The following is a 23,889-nucleotide window of genomic DNA, read 5'->3' on the forward strand; positions in this document are numbered from 1 at the left end:
CCGAGAGAAATTTACAACCACCGATGCCAAAAATGTGTCTCGGTTTTTCGTTTCTAATTTTATGATCATAGAAGCATTGCTTTCTGGGCATTTAAATTATCTCAATAAGCAAAACCTATATATAAAGATGCTTTAATTTTAATAGAAATATAATATTTCCTGCTAAAAAGAGGGGAGTTAAATGATTTTGCTTTTTAGTCACTTTAGGTACTAAAGAATTATATATATTTTTCTTTTTTTTTTTTAAGACGGAGTTTCACTCTTGTTACCCAGGCTGGAGTGCAATGGCGTGATCTCGGCTCACCGCAACCTCCGCCTCCTGGGTTCAGGCAATTCTCCTGCCTCAGCCTCCTGAGTAGCTGGGATTACAGGCACACGCCACCATGCCCGGCTAATTTTTTGTATTTTTAGTAGAGACGGGGTTTCACCATGTTGACCAGGATGGTCTCAATCTCTTGACCTCGTGATCCACCCACCTCAGCCTCCCAAAGTGCTGGGATTACAGGCGTGAGCCACCACACCCAGCCCTTATATGTATTTTTCTACACATTCTGTTCTGTGCTATGAAATTTATAGCAATGTTGTAAAGGGAAGCAATGCAGGATGGTGTTTTCTAACTGCAGAAAAGTTTCTGTGCTTCCGAATCCGTGCCTCTCCGGCGAGCAAGCCAGCGCTTTATTGTGTGTTCAGGCTTTCCGTTGTCTTTTGTTACTAACCGTGTTGCACTTGTTTCGATGAGCCGTTGATCCAATCAGGAGCGATGCTAAGATTGGCTGTAATGAGAGGCGTGCAGCAACTCGGCTATCCCACGATGGTACTCTGTACTGAACGCTCGGGAACTGTCTAAAGGCCCTGTGGGTACTCTGCTGCTTACAAAGATTTCACGTTGCCTTTACGGAAAATGTGAAAGAAACACATAAAGGTCATGAATGAGATTCTGGTATGAATATATTATGCTGATCGATCTGCTTGAGAATTCATAAAAGCAATAGAAAAGCATCATTTGTCAAGGAGAAATAATTCGTTTTGACTGGTAAAATATGCAGTTTGGTTCCTCGGTAGTTTTGCAGGGATCTTCCAAACATTAACAAACATAAAGTGATGTCTCATTGAAATGCCTTTTCTGGAGGTGACAGAGGAAGTAAAATTATTTATCAAATGTGTCCACTTCTTGCTGGGAAAAAAGAGAAGAGCCTTTGATAGTTCTTGGTCTCATAGGCTTTACCGTTTGCTAAACCGAGAGCATGTTGAGCAGAGATTTCTGAGCAGTTGTGCTATGCCACGACCTGTTCTACCAACATATACCTGCTAGTTCACATGGTTTTCAAACTGATTTTTTGGTGGAGAGGTGAAATATTTAATCACAGTCTGTGTATCTTCCAGAAGATATGTATAGTCATGACTCAAGAGCAGAACCTCCAACTCTATCTAAAAACATAGTTTTAGCCCTATTGACTTACAGTGCTTAATTCCATTGTACCAATTTCTTCCCAGGGAGACTAATTCTAAGCCTTGGGAAACATATCAACCGTTGTTTGGTGGAGATGCTGTGGTAGGAGCTTGGGTATCTGGCCAATGTGTCCCTATGGTTCAGAATTCCTGTTACATATGGAATTTCTCCCTGTTGCGTAGAGATCATCTATCCTCCAAATTTAGGTGCATATATTTCAATAATGGGCTTTCCAGGAGTTTATCCATTGTTTGTTCCATATCAAAGATACTTAGTTGAGTATTATTTTTATGTGGTTTAGTTATAATAATGCATGAGTAGAAAAAAATTGCCATTCAATGTAAACTTTTTGGCTTCCAACTCCTGTACTGCTGGGTTGTACTCTGCAAAGTTTTAAAGGAGTGTGGACATTCCAGAAAACCAATCAAAAGCATCAAATTATTACATTTCCATTCTGTGATTCTTTCCTAAGGACAACTGTTTGGAACCACTTTATCCTCTGTTAGTAAAGGCATTGCGTGTCCTCTGTTAGTAAAGGCATTGCGTGTCCTCTGTTAGTAAAGGCATTGCGTGTCCTCTGTTAGTAAAGGCATTACGTGTCCTCCGTTAGTAAAGGCATTGTGTGTCCTCCGTTAGCGAAGGCATTGCGTGTCCTCCGTTAGTGAAGGCATTGCGTGTCCTCCGTTAGTGAAGGCATTGAGTGACCTCCGTTAGTGAAGGCATTATGTGTCCTCTGTTAGTGAAGGCATTACGTGTCCTCCCTTAGTTAGTAAAGGCATTACGTGTCCTCCGTTAGTTAGTAAAGGCATTGCGTGTCCTCCGTTAGTGAAGGCATTGCGTGTCCTCCGTTAGTAAAGGCATTGCGTGTCCTCCGTTAGTGAAGGCATTGCGTGTCCTCCGTTAGTGAAGGCATTGCGTGTCCTCCGTTAGTGAAGGCATTGCGTGTTATTATCTGTTAGTAAAGGCATTGCGTGTCCTCTGATAGTAAAGGCATTGAGTGTCCTCCGTTAGTAAAGGCATTACGTGTCCTCCGTTAGTGAAGGCATTGAGTGACCTCCGTTAGTGAAGGCATTACGTGTCCTCCGTTAGTGAACGCATTACGTGTCCTCCGTTAGTGAAGGCATTACGTGTCCTCCGTTAGTGAAGGCATTACGTGTCCTCCGTTAGTGAAGGCATTACGTGTCCTCCGTTAGTGAAGGCATTGAGTGTCCTCCGTTAGTGAAGGCATTACGTGTCCTCTGTTATTGAAGGCATTACGTGTCCTCTGTTAGTAAAGGCATTGCGTGTCCTCCGTTAGTGAAGGCATTACGTGTCCTCCGTTAGTGAAGGCATTGAGTGTCCTCCGTTAGTGAAGGCATTGAGTGTCCTCTGTTAGTGAAGGCATTACGTGTCCTCTGTTAGTGAAGGCATTGCGTGTCCTCCGTTAGTGAAGGCATTGAGTGTCCTCTGTTAGTAAAGGCATTGCGTGTCCTCCGTTAGTGAAGGCATTACGTGTCCTCTGTTAGTGAAGGCATTGCGTGTCCTCCGTTAGTGAAGGCATTGCGTGTCCTCTGTTAGTGAAGGCATTACGTGTCCTCTGTTAGTGAAGGCATTACGTGTCCTCTGTTAGTAGAGGCATTGCGTGTCCTCTGTTAGTAAAGGCATTGAGTGTCTTCTATTAGTAAAGGCATTGCGTGTCCTCTGTTAGTAAAGGCATTGCGTGTCCTCTGTTAGTGAAGGCATTACGTGTCCTCTGTTAGTGAAGGCATTGCGTGTCCTCTGTTAGTAGAGGCATTGCGTGTCCTCTGTTAGTGAAGGCATTGCGTGTCCTCTGTTAGTAGAGGCATTGAGTGTCTTCTGTTAGTAGAGGCATTGCGTGTCCTCTGTTAGTGAAGGCATTGCGTGTCCTCTGTTAGTGAAGGCATTGAGTGTCCTCCGTTAGTGAAGGCATTGCGTGTCCTCTGTTAGTGAAGGCATTGCGTGTCCTCTGTTAGTGAAGGCATTGAGTGTCCTCTGTTAGTAAAGGCATTGAGTGTCTTCTATTAGTAAAGGCATTGCGTGTCCTCTGTTAGTAAAGGCATTGCGTGTCCTCTGTTAGTGAAGGCATTACGTGTCCTCTGTTAGTGAAGGCATTGCGTGTCCTCTGTTAGTAGAGGCATTGCGTGTCCTCTGTTAGTGAAGGCATTGCGTGTCCTCTGTTAGTAGAGGCATTGAGTGTCTTCTATTAGTAAAGGCATTGCGTGTCCTCTGTTAGTGAAGGCATTGCGTGTCCTCCGTTAGTGAAGGCATTGAGTGTCCTCTGTTAGTAAAGGCATTGCGTGTCCTCCGTTAGTGAAGGCATTACGTGTCCTCTGTTAGTGAAGGCATTGCGTGTCCTCCGTTAGTGAAGGCATTGCGTGTCCTCTGTTAGTGAAGGCATTACGTGTCCTCTGTTAGTGAAGGCATTACGTGTCCTCTGTTAGTAGAGGCATTGCGTGTCCTCTGTTAGTAAAGGCATTGAGTGTCTTCTATTAGTAAAGGCATTGCGTGTCCTCTGTTAGTGAAGGCATTGCGTGTCCTCTGTTAGTAAAGGCATTGCGTGTCCTCTGTTAGTAGAGGCATTGCGTGTCCTCTGTTAGTAAAGGCATTGCGTGTCCTCTGTTAGTAGAGGCATTGCGTGTCCTCTGTTAGTGAAGGCATTGCGTGTCCTCTGTTAGTGAAGGCATTACGTGTCCTCTGTTAGTAGAGGCATTGCGTGTCCTCTGTTAGTGAAGGCATTGCGTGTCCTCTGTTAGTGAAGGCATTGCGTGTCCTCTGTTAGTAAAGGCATTGCGTGTCCTCTGTTAGTGAAGGCATTGCGTGTCCTCTGTTAGTGAAGGCATTGCGTGTCCTCTGTTAGTGAAGGCATTGCGTGTCCTCTGTTAGTAAAGGCATTACGTGTTATTGGACTGAGCCGCAGAAGGAGGGTTTCTGCAATGTCCAGTAGCTGTGGGCACTTTGGGCTGTGCATACAGCATGGTGGACATAACAAAGCACTTTTCTTGGTGGTATTTGGGCTGTGCACAGCTACGTGATGCCATCTGGTTTTTAGGCACCAATGCATACAACTTAAGAATTTATCTTGTAGCAAAAAAAAAAACAAAACAAAACTGGAAGACGATCGTCTCCAAGTAAAACGACACTGATTTTTAAACCCATCTTGACACTTTTTACCCAAAAGGAAGCTATTCTCATAATTATGCAACAATATGTTTTAACTAAAATTTTATAAAATTATATGGATATTGCCTGTTGCCTAAACCATTAGCCACTGTGGATGCAAGAATGCTGTATTCTTTTTGTAAGTCTATTTGCATTATTAATGTTAAAATCGCAGATTGTCCTGCTTGTTAAATTGAGTGCAGAGGGAATGCTCAGTAGGGAAACAGTCTGACATATTCAGGACGTTCCTAAGCCACTAAAGTGAATTTTCTGCCTATAAAAGAAATTTTATGGAATAAGGTTATGTCAACCTCAGAAGGTTGCTGGTGGATAATTTAGCCTCATGATATGTAGCATGCCTTGGAGACATTGATTGGAAGCTGTGCTACATAGACTGAGATTCTTCCTTTTATTTAGTGTGCTGTAAAGGAGTGAGAATATGCTAGACATGTTATTCAGTGTAAGTCAATACATATGAGATGAGATTAAGAAGCATCTGTCAGTATCTTGTGTGGAACAATTTGTTCAACAAATATTTTACCAGTGACCACTATGTGCCCTGCACTGAATTCGGCAGAAGAAGATGAGTAAGTTCTTTAAGAAGCTGATAGTCGGGCGGGCTCAGTGGGTCACACCTATAATCCCAGCACTTTGGGAGGCCGAGGCGGGTAGATCACGAGGTCAAGAGATCGAGACCATCCTGGTCAACATGGTGAAACCCCGTCTCTACTAAAAATACAAAAATTAGCTGGGCATGGTGGCGCGTGCCTGTAGTCCCAGCTACTCAGGAGGCTGAGGCAGGAGAATTGCCTGAACCCAGGAGGCGGAGGTTGCAGTGAGCTGAGATCGCACCATTGCGCTCCAGCCTGGGTAACAAGAGTGAAACTCTGTCTCAAAAGAAAAAAAGAAAAAGAAAAACAAAACAAAACAAACAGAAGCTGATGATCTATAGAGAATGACAGTAAACCTTTCAATGGCCGTGATTAGTCCTGCCATGGAAGGGAACTGATAAAAGCATTTATCCTGCTAATGTAAGGATTCAGCACTTCTCTTTCTTTGTGCCATTGAAACCTGGTGGCTTATGCTTTGACCCTCTTACCCTTGAACTTGGAGCTCAGCCCTTCTCCTTGAACCTGGACATGCGGTGACTGCTTTCATCCACAGAATGAGGGGGAAGCCCGAGGCCTCTCTGAAGGCCAGGCAGCACTGCTGTTCACTGCAACACTCACTCCTGGAGCACTGGGCCCCTTGCAAGGGTCCAGCATCCAGGGGCTGGGAGTGGGCACTCCTGGCAATGGTCCTGTGAGGTCAGTCTTTCCTTTTTATCATCTGAACCCCTAGACACCAGTGGGCGGAGACCGGCCCACCCTGCTGTTTTGCCCAAATTCCTGACCTACGCTGTGGTTAACTGTAGCAGCAGATCACTGGAACACATGTGGTGACGAGGCGATAGCTAAGGATCAGCTGGACGTGACCGTGAGGAGGGTGGGGCGGGGTTCCGGGCAGGAGCAGCCTCAGCCAGGCTGGAGGTGAGAGTGCCTCTGGGCACACGTGTCTGTGTGTCAGCAGAGCTTTTGCGTTTCTTCCTCTGGATTGGATGATGACATGAGAGGATAATACCTGAAAACGGAGACTGAATAGCAAGGATCAATGAGCCTGTGAGCGCGTGCGAGCAGCAGACCTCAGCCTCTCCTGCCAGGCTGTGCCACCCTGTTTCTCCCCTTTGCTAACATATTTTCCCTGGCCTTTTCCTATCTTTGGAAGGGGAGGAGCCCAGGAAACATGTTTTATGTGAATATAATTATGCTACTGAACAGTTTCCACTGAAAGGAAGGTTATGAGGAGAAGAAAGCAAGACTCAGAAAAAATGTAAAGTGAATCAGTATCAAGAGGCTGAACCCTCTATAGCTGGAGGAAGAGCCGTAGGGAAACTGGTGTGCCTCCATGCATGGTGAAGTCCCAACTGACTGGCTGGGCAGTCCAAAGCCATTTGAATCAGCAGCTCTTCTATGGTGCCTGCAAGTGTACTCATTCTTTTAATGCTTTTAGACAACGTGGCTGGGTGCGTGCATGTGCCCCCAGCATCTACGCCAGGCACACAAAGTCAGAAACAAGAGGCTGCATCTTCTTCTCACTTTCCTTTATCCTAGAAAACCTTCCTCACAAAAGGCACACTTCTGATTTATAGAGGTCTCCTTTCCACGATGCGTGTCTATAATGTAAATATTTTATTTAACTTATGTGCTGTAGACCCCTAAGTGTTTGTGACACCTGAAATTCATGTGTTGGAATCCTAACTCCCGACGTGATGGTATTTGGTAGTGGGGCCTCTGGGAAATGATTAGGTATTGAGGATGGAGCTCTCATTAGGTCATAAAGGTAGAACCCTCATGAATGGGGTTACTGTTCCTATGAAAGAGGCCGCAGAGGCCAGGCGCAGTGGCTCATACCTGTAATCCCAGCACTTTGCGAGGCCTAGGTGGGTGGATCGCCTAAGGTCAGGAGTTCGAGGACAGCCTGGCCAACATGCTGAGACCCCGTCTCTACTAAAAATAGAAAAATTAGCTGGGGGTGGTGGTACGTACCTGAAATCCCAGGTACTCAGGAGGCTGAAGCAGGAGAATTGCCTGAACCCAGGAGGTGGAGGTTGCAGTGAGCTGAGATCGCACCACTGCACTCCAGCCTGGATGACAAGAATGAAACTCTGTTTCAAAAAAAAAAAGAAAAAGAAAAAACAGAGGTCCTAGAGAGGTCCCTCGGCTATTCCATTATTCGGAGACGCTGTGAGAAGATGTTGTTTATAAGTGACTCAGCATATGGTAGTTTGTTACAGCAGCCAAGCTGACTGAGACATTCCCCACACATGAGTTTTGATGGTTTCTCAGTGTGGGATGAGCAGGCAAGTGTGTGGTCTCCTAGACCAGTGTTTCTTCACCTGTGGTTCTCAGACTCATGGGAATTTACATGTGTATTTTTGGGTGTCTGAGAATTTTCTTTGAGAAAATACATTATTTCATTTTGGTGGCATTTTTCAGTATCTGCATTAGTATTCCTCAAAGTTTATTGTGCCTGCAAATCACTGGGTTATAGATCCCTTTCAGAATCATCGGATCCTCGGAGGGCCTGAGGCTCTGCATTTCTTTTTCATTTATTTATTTATTTTTAAGGCAGAGTTTCACTATATTGCCCAGGCTGGAGTACAATGGCGTGATCTCAGCTCACCGTAACCTCTTCCTCCTTTGTTCAAGCAATTCTCCTGCCTCGGCCTCCTCAATAGCTGGAATTACAGGCCTGGCCACCACACCCAGCTAATTTTTTTTTATTTTTAGTAGAGATGGGGTTTCCCCATGTTGGCCAGACTGGTCTTGAACTACTGACCTCAGGTTATCCACCTGCCTCAGCTTCCTAAAATGTTGGGATTACAGGCGTGAGCCACGCCAGGCTAAGGCTCTGCATTTCTAACAAGCTCTCTGGTGACAATAGTGTGAGTGTGGGAACAGTGCTTTGAAGAGCCAGGTTCAAGATGCCCCTTACAGCCTGCGACTGCCAAGTGATGTCCCTGCCTGCCTGTGTTTGTGAGTGCTGCTTTCATCGTCACAGATAAAAAGGAATGAAGACAGCCAACTAGCGTTTGGCAGCCTTCTGGTTGCCAAGAACGTGCACTGTTGTCAGAGCAGAATCCACGAGATAGAATTTATGGGCACACGTACTTGGTGGATCAGAACCGGGAACTCTGTGCCATCAGCCCTCTCCGTCTCTGCTCGTCCTTCATTTCTGCTGCCTGGGCCTGACTTCTCTGGGCACAGGCTTTCTCAAGGTAATGGGCCAGCTGCCAGCGGCAGCTCCACCCCTTCCCCTCTGCCCCCGCATCACCGTACTGTGCTGTTTCCACTGCTCCGTCCCCTCCCCTCTGCCCCCCCGCATCACCGTACTGTGCTGTTTCCACTGCTCCGTCCCCTCCCCTCTGCCCCCCGCATCACCGTACTGTGCTGTTTCCACTGCTCCGTCCCCTCCCCTCTGCCCCCCGCATCACCGTACTGTGCTGTTTCCACTGGCCTATTTGATTCCTTTCCTCACTCTTACCGTCAGGCGTTCCTGACATCTGGGACCTTGTGGCTGGCTGTTTGGATTAGATGGCAGTTCCCTCTCAGCCACCCTGGAAACTCACATAGGTGCCCACAGGGACTTCACCTCGCTGTCAGATGATGATATATGTGACCTTCCCTTGCGCATAGCCTTGGCCTAGAGGACACTTGGAAACTGGGTGATGGGGTGAGTAGGGGAGGAGGGCCTGTTTTAATCACATAGAGCTCATGTACTGATGGGAAGCTATCAACCTGTACACGTAAAATATTCATGTCTACCCATAGTCTCACTGCAGTATTATCTTTTCTACTCTACCCCCTTTTTATTAGTGGTTATTTACTTTAACATGTGTCTTTGTTTATGAGTAGAAATGGACATAGTGTTTGACAATCTCTGAGAGCCAGGTCGGGGTGATAGCCCTGAGGTAGAGAAAAGTCAAGACCCAGTGAAAGGTTGTCGGCAGCATGAAGTTCTTCCTAGATTGTCAGTCTTTACAATCTCAGAGCTGTAAATAGCAGAAATCAGTGTATTCTTTAGGAAGTAAAAGAGCATACTGTTGGAAAGGAAATACTTGCAAAGACTGAATCAGAAATAAAATATAGCTTCTGGCAGCAATTGGAATGCCAGAAAGAAGACATAGCAGTTATTTTAGGAATTATCATTATCTTTCATTTAAAAGTGAAATCGTGGGAGGCTGCAGAGCAGAGAAGAACGAGCTGGAGTTTGAAGTCTCGCCGACTTGACCTTGGATCACGGCTCTGCTACTTTCCAGTCCTGTCGGTTCGGGCAACCTGTGCAGTCTCTTGGAGCCTGTATCTTCTTCTGTAATAGTGATAATATCTCGCTGGAAAAGTTGTGAATAGGAAATAAATAATGAGCATAACATCCCTAAGAACACGTCATCTGTAGAAACCACTCAACTAGGAAATTACGGCTTAGAAACTGTGCGTGGAGGGGAGCGATGAGTATCTTACATAGGCTGACACTGTGGTGTGATTATTCCATGACAGCAAAGAATTAGAGTTCAGAAGCATAGCCTGCCACAGGGGACACAGGGCAGAGCTTCCTAGTGGCTGCTCTCCAAAGTCCCCATCATGAAATTCACAGTAGTGAAATTTTGTGTGTGAAGGAATAAAGGTCACACTGGTTTTGTTCACTTATGAATTTATTGGTAAGTATTTATTTCCGGTCTTGAGCTTCTGAGCATTTGCTAGTATTTACGGCTTTCATCCCTGGCTCTATATTTCTGTTCCTTTTGTGTTTTCCAATACACACCGCAGAATAACTTGTTGTCGTTGTTGTTCTGTTTTGTTTTTGAAATGGAGTTTTCCTCTCGTCTCCCAGGCTGAAGTGCAGTAGTGTGATCTTGGCTCATTGCAACCTTCACCTCCCAGGTTTAAGCGATTCTCCTGCCTCAGACTCTCGAGTAGCTGGGATTACAGGTGCCCGTGATCACGCCTGGCTAATTTTTGTATTTTTAATAGAGACGGGGCTTCACCATGTTGGCCAGAGTGGTTTCGAACTCCTGACCTCAGGTGATCCACCCGCCTTGGCCTCCCAAAGTGCTGGGATTACAGACATGAGCCACCTCGCCTGGCCAGCACCAAAGAATAACTTAATGACATCCAGTTGACTTCATGAAGGGTGCATGTTTGGTGCTGCCTAAATCCGCGTTAAAAATTCAATGATCCGAAACGAGAACGGAAAGTAAAGTTGGAAAGCAAATGGCCTTCTTCTTTCTGTGGCTGATTGTACTTTATCTGGCATTAGACACCTGGTGGCAGCTACGATTTTACTTTCTCCTCCTGATAATTTTTGTGCAGCTTACGTTGACTGAGAATTCTTCCCTTCCAGTGTCACCCCAGGCACTTGCTGTGCACTGACACGCTCATTATCACGACCATCTTATAAGGTAGATAAAATCTTATTCCTGCCTTGGGGGTGTGAACGTAGGCTCAGAGCCACTAGGTGACTCGACATCGTCACCCTACGGGGTCAGTGTTGGAAGATTGAAGCTTGTATTCCCACCATGGGAGGAAGCAGTGACATTAAGCAGGTTTTAGAGACTCTCACCATTTCACATAATTTAAATGGGCATGTGGCTATAAGATATCTTATAGGAAATGAGTAGTTCAAGCATTGCACTTTGTATACCTGCTTTGCTTTTACTTTAATATGAACATATTGGAAGTTTGAATCTGGACTTGGGTAAACCCACAGTGATGTATCTTACGTTGCCAGCTGTAAGGTGTGGAGGGGCCATCTGTGCGGACCGTCTATGTCTGCATTTGTTCCTGGGCTAAGAAACAGCATGAAAACCAGGGCAGAGCAGAAGGGGGAATGTTAAAGAGAAAATTATTCAGGACTATTGTGATGTATGTCAAGACTACTGGAGTAGCGGAAAGAGATGGGCTCAACTTTAAATACAGCCAAGACAGCTGGGGAACTACAGCCAGTGAGCAGACCGAGGCGGTCACTGGATGGAAACTGACTTAAGAGGAGACTTCAAGGGTGGAGGGATTCTTGCTAAAGAATCCAACTTAGCGGGACTCTTGCTACAACTGGACTAGCAGGCCAAGGCAAGGTGCCAGGGGGAGGCCTCATTGAGAAGCGGGGTCAGAGAAGCCTGTATGAGGTTTACTCAAGGCGGGGGGCTTTGTCAGGGTGACACTGGTGAGCCCTGCAGAGAATCAGAGAAACGCGTTCCACGCGGAATTGAAAACTTTACACACTGGAATGGCAATAAAGTGAGCCATTTAAGTTGGCTTTGGTATTTTCGATTAATTTTGTGATACAGTTAAGAAATATTAAGAAAACTTATTTTCTATTTATGCTCTATATAGTGTCTTCTCTTTGGGGGCTACAAAATTTCATTAGCTTTGTTTTCACTCTTACGCTACTGAGTCTTCTTATTTTAGTAATCAGCTCATTCTATACATTTGCGGTAATGGCCTTTGTGGATGGACAGATAGTAATTAATAAGCAACCTACCTAAGTGAATGAAAGTTGTATAAATATACTTTCAATGTATTTAAAGGGAGAACAAAACCCATTAAATGTTATACTTATGTACATATTTAATTTTAGAAGGAAGCAAATCATTCTGTTATAGACTTTCAGAAACTTCTTCATTGGGTGAATTCAAGGAAGAGTAAAATTTCACAATAACTTTAAAATGTATCCTGAGGCAGGAGAATTGCTTAAACCCGGGAGGTGGAGGTTGCAATGAGCTGAGATAGGGCCCTAATGCCCTCCAGCCTGGAGACAGAGCAAGACTGTCTCAAAAAAAAAAAAAAAAAAAAAAAGTACCATGTATCTGAGGATTGTATTCTTGTATTCTGAGGTTTGAAAGTGTAAAATGATATTAAATGCATTTTTCCTATTTCATGTAAACTTTACAAAACAACATAGGAGAATTTGTTTTAAAGATTTTCTACTTCAAATTGTTGTATTTTTGTTTATTTTCCTTTGTTTTTGCCAATATTATGATAGGAAATGATAAAAAGCCACACTGGTATTTTAACAAAAATCATCAAGAGCCATTCTTTTGCATGCACGATATTCACAGATTTCTAATTTATCTTTGTAAACCTCCCTTGTGAACATCCATATCAGAAGGTTTACGTGGTTATTTTAAACACCTCCTCAATCAAAAGTCGTTAATATTTTAATCTTCCCAATCATGGATAATTTAGAAGAAGTAACATCGAGCATACTTCTCTGGAAAGCAATAAAGCATAGGCTTTAAAAAACAGAAAAAATATTTTATTAACTAGTGAGTACCATTGGAAGTTACATTTGTTTTAGTCTTAGGAGGTTCAACATTATTGCTTTGAAGTGGGGAGAACTGTTCTGATTATTCTCAGAAAGTAGCAGAAACAGAATGCAAACCACAGTTTAAACAGTCGCTTAAAGTTTTGTATACTAGAAAATGAAAGAATCTGCTGTTTCAATTGCCATTAAACAGTTACAATCGCAGAATTTTACTTAAATGACTTTCTTCTAAATTAGACTAAAAACATGCATATCGAAGTGCTGAAATTACACTGGCAATTAGTATTTAATGCTCATTTAAAGTTTGATTCTACGTATGAACTGTCTTTGCATTATCTCAATTTACATGTCCCTGTGATTTTCTGAATCTTAATCCCAGTAGCAATGCTGATGTTTAAGCTCCTCTTTCAAGAAAGAAAGAAAGGCTACAAACCACTTTTTCATACATTACACATAAAGATACGGTTCCGTGGAATAATCTTGAGGAATTCGTTGTGAAAATGGTAAATGGTATATGCTTAGTTAAAGAAGGCCGTTTCAGTGTGAAAGTGTGAAAACATTGTTTCTTAGCAGAACGTTAAACTTAATAACTGCGAAGAAAAGTAACTAGCATTGTAAAACTGTAACAAAGCAATCTGACCCCATTGACTTCTAAAGAGGAATCCCAGTCCAAAAATAAACCTGTGGCCTGGTGAGGTGGCTCAGCCTGTTATCCCATCACTTTGGGAGGCCGAGGCGGGCAGATCATGAGGTCGAGAGATCGAGACCATCTGGCCAACATGGTGAAACCCCACCTCAACTAAAAATACAAAAATTAGCTGGACCAGGTGGGGTGCACCTGTAGTTCCAGCAATTCCAGAGGCTGAGGCAGGAGAACCACTTGAACCTGGGAGGCAGAGATTACAGTGAGCTGAGATTGCACCACTGCACCCCAGCCTGGCGACAGAGCGAGATGCTGGCTTAGTCAATGAGTACATAATAAACCTGCATTGCACTTCTTGCTTCCTGAGATGGAAACTTGGGAACAAACTCTGGAAGGTGATTGTGGGAGGACTGGGGCTACTGGTTTGCCTTTTTGATGTCTAGTTCACCCTGAATCTGTTTCTCTGCACTGTGACGTCCCTCCTTGCTCATGAAGAGCGTTGTGCGGTGAGACTATTTCACAGCCCCTTCTTCTCCCAGGGGGGCCGCAGAAGCCTGCATCTGAGTCCTGTGGCCGAGTGAAAGAGTGGCTGTGACGTGGTGCTTCCCACGGCATGCTCTAGAGCCAGAGGCTGGGGCTGGCTCCCTGCCTTACCAGCACTGACCTTGAATATGACTTTTTTTAAAAAGGTAGGGGGAGGGTGGGCAACAAAACTACTTACCTGCCTGTTTGTCATGAGGCTTCAATGATATAATATACGGAAAGGCGAAGCATGGTGTCTGACAGAGAGTGAATAATCGAATGTTAGCTGGCGCTTTTGTTTTCAAATGTGTGGGTTTGCATATATCCATAGTTGATCTTATTATCATCCTGATATTTCTAACCCTCTTTATTCCAAATAAACCACGTGTGTGGACCAGTGGCTGAGGTGTGGAATCCAGGGAGCGCCTGGTCCAGCAGCCTCGTGCTCGGCTGCTTCCAGGCAGAAGAGCCTGGTCTCTTTCTCTCTGTCTCTTTCTGTTTCTCTGTCTCTCTCAGTTGTTTCTCTGGCTTTTTCCTTGTTCTCTGACTCTCTCTGCTTCTGTCTCTTTTTGCTTTTTCTCTCTGTCTCTGTCTCCATTCTGTGCTCAAGGATGACCCTAAAAGCAAGTGACATACTTCCCGGGTCATCTTTCCTTAACTGTCCCCAAGGATGGGGTCTTTGTCATCTGAGGGACAGCTCCTGAAACCTGGTCAGGAAGCAGGGTCAGGAAGTGTCCTGAGACACCAAAGTCACTGTGTGTTTTCACTGTAGGCCTGTGAGGATTACAGTAGGTAGATTGTGTCATTTTTCATAATGTATACATTTATTTTTCCTCTAAATTATAAGCGTCTGGTGCAGATAGAAAAGTTACTCTTTATAACTCTCCTAATTCAGTGTTTGCTGTAAATGATCGGATAACGTAGTCTTTGCTGAAATTTGTCAGATAGGACTGCTGTGGTTTGGCTTTGTTTGTTCCGAAACTTTTCCTTAATGTTCTCTGTGGTGTTGAGATTTCTCAGGAGCACAGAGTGTTTCTGTGTCACTTGGCGAATTTGGCTGGACATGTTTTTATTTTGGACATATTTTTGAAAATCAAACCGTAGGTCCCTGGTTTCAAATCACTCTTCAGTCCTGCTGTTGTTTTTGGCTTCCAGAGACAAGACCGATAGCAGCATGCTACGGAATATGTGCCATTGTCTAGGGATCCAAGACTGTGCCGTGGCTGCCGCTGCTGTCCGTGCGGCTGTGACGGCGGAAACAGCACTTTCCTTTCGTGGGAAGAAGGCGTGGTGTGCAGTACTGGTCACTGTTGGAGAGATGTTTACGTCTTGTACATGAAGCGCTGCCCTCCCTCTGACAGCCGCTTGCCAAGTGGTTCCATCCATCACTGGGAGCAGGCACCACACGGCTCACTGCCCCAAGGTATCCTGAAATATTTCTCCCAGCTTTAACGTGTTCATTCTCTCCAGCTTAATCTGCGGTGAAGATATCTACCCCACAGGAGATACGAGAGCGATTTGCCTGGTTTAGGACGATGGCGCAGCTGTTCTGACTTTAAACTGCGTGAGTAGTTTATGTCACAGATCCTGCTGAAGGCCTGTGCATTCTGATCAAGAGACAGGAGACAGCGGGAGACATGGAAAGGATTATATAAAGACTGTTGCTTCCTGGATTCATGGACCAATGAGGAGAAAAGCCAGTTACATTCTGTAGCAAGCAAAAAACCAGAGGAAAAAACTCCTTTGAGCAGAAGTCTGGATGCCTCCATCCCCACTCTGAGCCCCTATTCCCATGCTGAGCGTCTATCTTTACGCTGCGCCTCCATGCCCACGCTGGGCCTCCATCCCCATGCTGGGCCTCCATCCCCACTCTGGGCCTCCATCCCCATGCTGAGCCTCCAACCCCATGCTGAGCCTCCATCCCCATGTTGAGCCCATCCAGCTAAGCCAGTGTTCTTGGAGCTTCTGTTTTTGCTTTACTATTAGCTCGATGAAGGCCTAGACTGTCTTTGCCACCTTGATCATAGCTATTCAATCAAAGCTTATTGGAAGAATGGGATGTTACCCAAGCACAAGCTCATGCCTGTAATCCCAGCACTTTGGGAAGCTAAGATGGGTGGATCATGAGGTCATGAGTTCGAGACCAGCCTGACCAACTTAGTGAAACCCCATCTCTACTAAAAATACAAAAATTAGCCAGGTGTGGTGGCACATACCTGTAATCCCAGCTACTCTGAAGGCTGAGGCAGGAGAATCGCTAGAACGCGGGAGGCGGGGGTTGCAGTGAGCCGAGATTGTGCTACTGCATTCCAGCCTAGGCAAGAGAGTGAGACTCTGTTTCAAAAAGAAAAAAAGAGGCCGGGCGCGGTGGCTCACGCCTGTAATCCCAGTACTTTGGGAGGCTGAGGCGGGTGGATCACGAGGTCAAGAGATCGAGACCATCCTGGTTAACATGGTGAAACCCCATCTCTACTAAAAATACAAAAATTAACTGGGCATGGTGGCGCGTGCCTGTAATCCCAGCTACTCAGGAGGCTGAGGCAGGAGAATTGCCTGAACCCAGGAGGCGGAGGTTGCAGTGAGCCAAGATCGCGCCATTGCACTCCAGCCTGGGTAACGAGCAAAACTCTGTCTCAAAAAAAAAAAAAAAGAATGGCATGTAATGGTTCTGTAATGAACAAGGCTCGTCTGCCTGTTGTATAGTAAGCTACTCGCTGATATGACAAGTTTGCAGTGGAGGAAAGATTTTATTTACAGGCAGCTGAGTGAGAAGATGGGAGAACAGCAGTCAAATCTGTCTCCTTGGAGATGGGGTTTTAGGGATATTAATGGGATAGAGGAGCCAGGTGGGCTGAAGCATAGGGAAAGGTGATGGGGATAAGGAAAAGTGAGGTGATCCATGATCTGTGCAAGTACAGTCGAGTTTCATAGCTCTTCATGGCATGTTCACAAAACAGCAGCATTACCGTGATGAGAGGGCGGAGATTTTGGCCCTCTGACCTCAAAAGGTCACCCATGGGATATTCACTCGGGTCCAGTTGAAGGGTCAGTGGTCTCGGCTGGCTTGAACTGGACAAGAGCTGATTCCAACTTCCTGAAAAACAACTTAAGGAAACATTTCCATGGTGACCTATGCATCGGAGACACTGTCTACAAGGAAGACGGTGGGAGTGCAGCTATATGTTGCTTAGCTATGTGACTTTTAGCTATACGGATTTTAATATCAACTAGAAGCAAGTGACTAAGGTAAAGTTTGGTGAGGCTAATCAGATTAGCCTTCAGTTTCATTTCTAATGCATGGGGGTTCTAAGTTTCTTTTAGTATGAAATATCTATGATTACATGTCAAAACATGTACCACAGGAAAAGAAGGCATTATTGAAGAAGTAGGAAATGATCAAATTCCTAAAGGCACGTGGCTCTTGGATGGCTAGAGAGAATGGGCAAAGGTTTCACATGAGGATGATCAAGACTACCCGGAGACTGGGGCTGAGAGCTGCGAAGGCAGCACCCACTATCAAATATCATGAACCAGGAAAAAGTGTACTCAGCCACAAAGTCAGGAGCTGAAGGTTAATTCCATCACGAGCTGGAGTAAGAGTAGGGGCAGGTGGCAGGAGCCCAGAGCTTGCACAGATTTGAAGTCAGAAGCTTTTCCAATATTTGAGCAGGTTTTTGGAGTCACGGTAGCTATTGGACCAGTTTTATGAGGGTGGACATGGGCTGGGTCTTCATCTGGGCCTCAACTACAAATTCTGAGGAGCAGTCAGTATTTCTTCCCGTAAGAACTGCTGGGCACATAGTAAACCGTTAATAGACGTTTGGTGGAATGACTTTGGTGTGACTCAGCTAGAAGACGTGCAGTTCGTTCCACGGTTCCTCTGCCCACCAGTGATGTGCATTCCTGTTCATTCCGTTTTGGCCTCATTTATAACACATAGAGTGGTGGTGTTGAACGTGCCGCCCTTCTGTGTTTTGTAGTTATAATGTGTGTGTGTGTGCACATGTCTGCATATAAAGGATTCAATCCAGCTTATGGCCCTCAGGTTCCTTTTCCTCTTCTCTTTCAAATTCTTCATGGCTTGTGAATGCTGAGAAAACCGAGTCCTGTATTAACCTGATTACCTGAACTTTCAGAATTTGGTCGTTACTGACATTATGAGTTTTCTCATGAATTCCTTTCCCCCCCCAGAACTTTCACTCATGTATAAACTTGAATATAATGAAGTTAACTTCCTGTAATTCATTTACTCCTATTATATCAGAAAGATCATCAAAATTTGACGTGAAACTCAGTTCACATGAAGTAGCTGTTGGCCCTGAACAAGTCAGTTAAATCCTCTTCAGAGGAAACGCTCGGAATAGCAGAGCAAGGACTTTCAAAAATCCACTTCCCCCGAAAAGCAAAAAAAAAAAAAGAAAGAAAGGCTTGCAACAGTTCAAGGAACATCTATACAAAAGTGACTGAATCTCAGAACAGTGAGCTTGGTTCACCGCTTTGTGAGGTTTGAACTTAGTCGATTCCCTTCGCTTTCTCTCCACCTCCGTCCGCAGTAGCCTTGAAAAGCAACAGCCTCACAGCCACGGTAACTCTCAAATCAGGAGCCTAGAAACCAGTAAGACGAAAGAATAGGTTGGGAGATGCTAAACAAAGGCAGGTGATCGTCATTATTTGTCCTGTCTGGAAACATTGTGGAAAATTCCCATTCACAAATGTCTTGAGACCAGAACTCTCTCCGTGAGTAACGTGTTAGCCTCAGGGCTTTGGTTGAAAACATCAGCCGCAATTATTTAATATATCAAAGTAGCCCGTGGCAGTTATACCTGTTGTGGCAAACGAGAGGATAGCCAAAAATTTTAAAAGGAAAATCTGAAAAATGAAACACCTGTAGCAGGCTTTGAACACATAACATGTTTTTCTGACATATTCCAGGGGATCTAGAAGACCATACAAATATGGTAGGGGATCCTGAGGCTCTGCACAGCAGGAAGTGAAGGCTAAGGCACAGAGGCAGGCTCTCAGAGTGTTGAAGGCGTGCCTCAGGACACACACATACACAGCCCCTGAGCAAACCATGGGAGACTCATTGGTTCAAGGCGTTTGAGGAAACCTCTGTCAAATAATTAGCTAACAGTTAGCCGAGTAGAAACTTCAGCAGCCTCACATGACAAACAATACAGACTTTACAGAACTCATCTTAGAAAATCACTAAACAAGCAGGGAAAACATCAAAACTAGGAAGGGGTTCAGATTTTTAGAGTTGCCCTGTTATATTATGTTAAACGTTCAGTTTTCAAAGTAGAAGGGGGAGGGGAAGAGACAGAGATAGAGAAAGGCAAAGAGAAAAAAAACAAAAGAGGAAAGGACTGCTCACCCAGGGGAAGGGCAATCAGTACTAAGAACACTCACTCCGATGTTGGGCTTACTTGACAAAGACTGTTATAAACACTTTCAGTAACTGAAAGAAATGATATCTAAGGAATTGCAGGACAGTCTGGGCATGGTGGCTCGTACCTGTAATCCCACCACTTTGGGAGGCCAAGGCAGGCGGATCATGAGGTCAAGAGATCAAGACCATCCTGGCCAACATGATGAAACCTTGTCTCTACTACAAATACAAAAATTAGCTGGGGGTGGTGACACATGCCTGTAATTTCAGCTACTCAGGAGGCTGACGCAGGAGAATTGCTTGAACCTGGGAGGCAGAGGTTGCAGTGAGCCAAGATCATACCACTGCACTCCAGCCTGGCACCTGGCCACAGAGCGAGACTCTGTCTCAAAAAAAAAAAAAAAATTCTCATTGTTATATCCCAGGCCCAGGTGGCTTCACTGATGAATTCTACCATACATTCAAAGGATAATTAATACTTCTTCACAAATTTTTCCAAAAAAACCCTGAAGAATAGAAAATATGATTGGCAATAAAAACTTTATGCTACAACATGGATAATATTTTAAAACATTTTGCGAAGTGAAAGAAGCCAGTCACAAAAGACTACCCATTTTATGATATCATATATATAATATAAATAACTGGAATAGACAAATCATAGAGATGGAAAAGCAGATTAGTGATTTTCTGGGGCTAGGGAAGGGACGATGGGGAATTACTGCTAATGGATATCGAGTTTCTTTATGGGGTGTTGGAAATATTCTAAACTTAGGCAGTGGTGATGGTTGAACAATTATGTCAATATGCTGGAAACCACCAAATTGTACATTTTAGATAGGTAGATTTTATGCAAAGTATATATCATTAAAGGTGTTATACATTTTGTTTTCTCTTTGCCTTGTTTTCACATTTGAGAGATAAAAGGGCTGGGGCTGATTATCTATATACTTTGTGTTGATGGAAAGAGTCAGAATCTGTAAAATGATTTTAAGAGATTTATTCTGAGCCAAATATGAATGACCATGGCCCATGACACAGGCCTCAGGAGGTCCTGAGAACATGTGCCTAAGGTGGTCGGGGTACCTCTTTGATTTGTGCATTTTAGGAAGGCATGAGATATCAATTAAATACGTTTAAGAAATACATTGGTTTGGTTTAGATAGGCAGGACAACTCAAAGTGGAGGCTTCCAGGTTATAGGTAAATTTAAACATTGTCTGGTTGACAATTGGTTGAGTTTGTCTAAAGACCTGGGACGATAGAAAGGAATGTTGGTAAAGGATTGTGCAGAGGAAGCTCTCAGATAGCAGACTTCAGAGAGGGCAGGTTGTGAACTGTTTCTTACCCAACTCAAAAGCCTGCCTGGCCCTTAGTTGATTATCTCCTTGATCTGGGAAGGAAGGAAGAAAAACAAGGGGGGAAGGGGATTCTCTATAGAATGTGGCTTTTTCCCACAAGAGACTTTGCAGGTCAATTTCAAGGTGTGGCAAGGAAATATATTTTGGGGCTAAATATTTTTTCCTTGTCTCATACTGTTATGCTGGAGTCAGACTGAAAAGTAGGTCACAATATATAGGGTTAAATAAATCCCGTCTGGTGAGAATTTATGGTTTGTAGGGCATGACTCCCCAGACCCCTTAGGTAGGAATTTGGGTAAAATAAAAAATCAAAGCTGTACTTCTCATTTCTTCCAGCTCATGTTTTCAATGGATGTTTGCCTTTGAAATTGCATGGAAATAAAACTTAAGGGTAGAGCCCTATTTACTCAGTGTTTTATTCTCAGAGACGCTTGAGCTTTGTTTCCCACGTTCGCTGTCAATCCTACACTCTAAGATTCTCTATGTCCCAGTTGCTCTGTAGAGTATAGAAATGTTTCGGCAGGGCGCGGGGACTCAAGCCTGTAATCCCAGCACTTTGGGAGGCCGAGGCGGGTGGATCATGAGGTCAAGGGATCGAGACCATCCCAGTCAACATGGTAAAATCCCGTCTCTACTAAAAATACAAAAATTAGCTGGGCATGGTGGCGCGTGCCTGTAATCCCAGCTACTCAGGAGGCTGAGGCAGGAGAATTGCCTGAACCCAGGAGGCGGAGGTTGCCGTGAGCCGAGATCGCACCATTGCACTCCAGCCTGGGTAACAAGAGTGGAACTCCGTCTCAAAAAAAAAAAAAAAAAAAAAAGAAATGTTTCACAGCAGCTTCCAAAGAATGCACACGTATTTAAAATTAGTGTGTATGTGTGTCTGTGCATACAATACATTATGAGTGTTAGGTTTAAAAGAGAAGTTTAATCTAGGCAGAGAAATTATTTAAATTAGGTGAAATTTTCTGTTATATTTGTTTTTTTTTTTCCACTAAGCACCTTTGGAATATCTTTTCTCAAGAGGCACTAAAGTAAGTGAGATATTTCACATAAGTAAGTATAGTCATCACAGCTAGAAGTAAGCAGATTTTTAAAAAGAATACCAGAAAACCTCAGTTTAAATTTTAACTCTGACATGAGCAAGTCTATTAAGAGCTTTAAATCTTAGCTTTTTGTTGTAACTTACATTATGTATGCAGATTATACCTATGTGTATGTGCATACGTACATACCGTGAGGCATAGCCTTAATATTTATCAGGGATGATACTAAAAGAATGGCTGGCAGTTATCGAGCACTGGATATTAGCTAAGAAATTCATGCGTACAGTCTCATTTAATCCTCAAAAGAATCCCTTATAGTAGAAATTATTTCTCATCTCATTTTACAGATGAGTGAAACCAAAGCCATCAGGTTAGGAAGTATCTGGAATAGGGCTGTTAGCTTCTAGGAAATGTTCTTCATAATACATTCTTGGCAAATGCCCTGAGATTTTGGAGAAGCTGCTGTTTGTAAATATCAAGTAATCGATATCATTCAATTCAAGAAGCTAGTAAAAAGTTTAAGTGATTTTCTTCAGGCGTACCATGAACCTGGCTGGGAACAGGGATTTCTCCCTGAACGAAAGTGCACAAGTATTACAAAGAGACAAAGGGAATTTCAGAGTTACTTTGGGATTCCAATGTGCACCCGTGACTATGGGCACTGTTTGCTGGTATCAGTGCGGCACTGTGTTAGAAACTTCTCTTCCTGGGTTCACAAGGGGCGTGGTTTCAAAGGCAAGAATTTCCCGGCTCCAGGCGTCCATCTGGGGACCAGCTGGGTATGCTCTCCTGGTTACATAAGTAGGGGATGTTAAATGCTAAAGTTTTAAAATGCCACCGGTTCACATTATTATAAAATGATGTGCTATTGAAATAGAAGGGGATCTAAATCTCATTGCAGTACATTAATATTACATAAGACTGCATCAAACAGCAAAATTTGCATTTGAATATAGGGTAAGTCAGTGTACTTGCTTGTCTCACACTCTGTGACAAATTTCCAGGGGAGGATTCATTTTATTTCTGTACTCGACTATTCATTTAGAACACAGTGCTACTCTTTGTAATTTCACAATAGCGTTGTTTTTAAAGCTCAGTAAACCATACTGCTTTGTAAGCTTTGCTAACTTCACCGACTCCCTTATTCCTTCCTACTTGTCTAGAGTATTAGACTGAACCCCAGCTGGAATGTGGAGTTAGGCAATCAAGTGTGAAACTTTACTTGTACTTGTATAAGTGTTAACATATACTTCCATGCCTTAAACTTGTTAAGGATGAGAGATTTCCAAATTAGTCTCGACAAGGAGTCAGGTTTTGATGGACTTCTGAGTATTAACATACAGAATTGCATTTTGGTTTATGAAATGTAAATACCAGCAGGGGTAGCTTGGGTTCCAAGCTAATTATTAGGAAATTTTTTTCCCTTTACCTGGAGAAGAGTAGCCTCAGAGCTGGTAAAGAGGTTTGAGAGGGGCCTTAAGTGGACCCTCAAGAAACAGCACCTGAATGTTTGGGGCGGCTGAGGTCAGCAGGATTTACTGGGGACCGTCAGGTGCTCGGAGTGCATGGCCTTGGCCAATTCATCCTTGCAACAACCCTGTCACCAAGCAAGATACTGCATTTGGCAGGAAATGAAGACCCACGTTAAATTAAATGTTCAGACACCGGTCTAGGAAACTGGAGCAGGTGAGGAACTTGGCAGGCGAGGAACGTCCAAGTTCAGTCAAGTATAAGAACAATGTGATTTGTGTTCTTGCTTATTGCTGTTTGGTTTCTTACCGAAACGCTATTAGTGTGAAAAACTAATGGTCATCTCTGGAAGTACTTTTAAATGGAGAACTGATCTGTCAGTCATTCTTGCCTGGGGAGGATTCTCCACTCTCCCTTCTCTCTCTCCCTCTCTCTCTCTCTCCCGCCCCCCGCCCCCCACCCAGTACTCAGTGTGTGCCTATTTTGTGCTGGTCAGAGTACCTCATGGCCCTCCCTTGTGGATCTTATGCCCAAATTGGGGACACATAGAAAACGATCAAATACAGAGTGGGAATTCTGAGACATCCTATGCAGGAAGTGGAGTGCAGTGAGGAGACACTGGTGGCAGGGGATGAGCTTATTTAGAAACTTCATCAGGGCAAACATGCCTGAGAATGTGGTATTTAAATTGGTGCTTTCAGACAGAGGAGGCAGTGAAGCAGAGGTGTGAAGTCTAAGGCAGGAATACATTTGGACAGAGACTGAAAGAGGGCAGTGAGACTGGCTGGAGCTTAGTGGCTGGAGGAGAGTATCACAAGACTGATTAGATCAGGTGCCTTCCTCAACCAATCCGTGGCAAACAGAGATCCCCTGGGAGCCTCTGCTCGTTGGGTCCAGTGCTCAGTGCTGACACAGAGCACCTGGTAACCCTGACTCCTGTTTGCAGGGGCCATTCTATTCCAGCCCCACGAAATGCTTCTCCCCATGTCT

General features: G+C 44.2%; 1 protein-coding gene and 1 long non-coding RNA gene across 3 annotated transcripts in view; both read left to right on the top strand.

The window, feature by feature from the left end:
* The window catches only part of PXDNL (peroxidasin like), a 513,916-nt gene that overhangs the window by 22,785 nt on the left and 467,242 nt on the right, over positions 1 to 23,889 (top strand). The gene's annotated exons all lie outside the window — the stretch shown is intronic.
* LOC103788449 (uncharacterized) lies at positions 8,285 to 10,089 on the top strand. Its single transcript, XR_001907533.4, has 3 exons — positions 8,285 to 8,426; positions 8,699 to 8,881; positions 9,375 to 10,089. It is a non-coding gene; the product is annotated as an uncharacterized LOC103788449 (long non-coding RNA).

This window comes from Callithrix jacchus, chromosome 16 (assembly GCF_049354715.1).
Source record: "Callithrix jacchus isolate 240 chromosome 16, calJac240_pri, whole genome shotgun sequence".
NCBI lineage: Eukaryota > Metazoa > Chordata > Mammalia > Primates > Cebidae > Callithrix > Callithrix jacchus.